Below are 1512 nucleotides of genomic sequence, written 5' to 3'. Positions count from 1 at the left end.
GTCACATCCAAGTTTGGTCAGGCTTGGATGTCTATTTTTCATATGTAAAATCCTGACTTGCTGGAGCTCCCAAGTTGGTAATCGTGGAGCAGGAATCGGCATCTTTCTTGAGAAATTCACATCTGTGATATTTCGACTTACATTTGGTAGTTATCTTGAAATTGTTACATTTCATTTTACAAGTGTTAAGGTTGGTTAGTGAACCTACGAGTGTTGGTTCCTAAAAGTGGTTGAAAAAGAGGTTTTCACCTACAACTACAAGTGGTAAATCAAGGTCATTAATGTGAACTTGATTTCACTTTCATTCAAATGATTGAAAAAACAAAGTGATGAGTTTATCCCCTGACCTACAAGAGGTTTATGAATTTCAACAAAACTTATTTTCCGGAAAACCATTTTGATTAAAACAAACTTAAGTGTTTTGAAATCATAATGGGAAAATAGTTTGTTGTAAGGGGGAGTTCTGATTGTTTATGCCAGGTGGATGGCGAATTGAAGCAATTCATAACAGTTGTCATTTTATTTGTACAGTTTGTCAAATTTTCTTTTAATGATTTTGAATTTTAGGGGGAGTAAGAAATTTTAGAAAAAAAATCCAAAAACATTAGAAAATTTGAAAAGCCAAAAACATCGAAAAAATTGAAAATAAGTTTTGTTGTGAAAAAGAGGAAATGATAGTACATCAGTGGACTATCAGAGCACGCTAAAGATTTGGAAAGTCAAATGTGATAAACGATCTCACTGTCGATGTGCCAGTAGGTTTTTATACATTCAGTAGATTGTTTTCGAGATATAAAATTAAAAATCAAACTTTCTTATCTCGTGGGGAACATCTCTCGGATATATGGGTAACCCCCGAAATCTTGTTTGAAAGATTTTCTATTTCTGACATACTAGGTCTTTGTGCGTGATGATATCTGGGGTATTATACCAGGACTTCTGATTTTGCGAGAGCAATAGCCTAGTCCTCGTATAATACTTTGCATAGCTTTTATCGTAAAGCCCACCCTCAGTACAAAAAATGATGAAACATTGAAAAATGCTAATCATGTGCTGTTGAAGAAAAGATCCCCAAACGGGACATACCGAAAGACGAGCCATCTTCTCTTTGTCTGAACGGAAGTTCTAACCTGAGCTCTCATTGTCTCGCATTTACCCGTTTACAGATATCATTAGTGTACATTCACCTGTAAGACTGAATATAGAAGTCTGGATACGGGAGTATATTCAAGAGGTGGGATACGCAAATAAGTTTAAGTGCTTAAAATACTAATCTTGTATCTCGGAACAGTTGAACTTTGTGTGAAAATTTAAGTGGATCAGTATACTGACAATCTAAGTGAATCGTTTAGAATTTAAAATGTTTAAAGCTTAATGGGGTTAGTGATTTGTCTCAAAAACTGATATGATCCTCTTACAACAAACTCACAAAAATATTGTCTGTAAATATTTCTTTACTATTTTTAAAATTCCAAAAAGATTTTAAGTGTGTTTTAGCATAAAATTTTGAAA

This window comes from Helianthus annuus, chromosome 16 (genome assembly GCF_002127325.2).
Source record: "Helianthus annuus cultivar XRQ/B chromosome 16, HanXRQr2.0-SUNRISE, whole genome shotgun sequence".
Taxonomy (NCBI): Eukaryota; Viridiplantae; Streptophyta; class Magnoliopsida; order Asterales; family Asteraceae; genus Helianthus; species Helianthus annuus.
Note: the sequence above shows the minus strand (reverse complement) of the source record.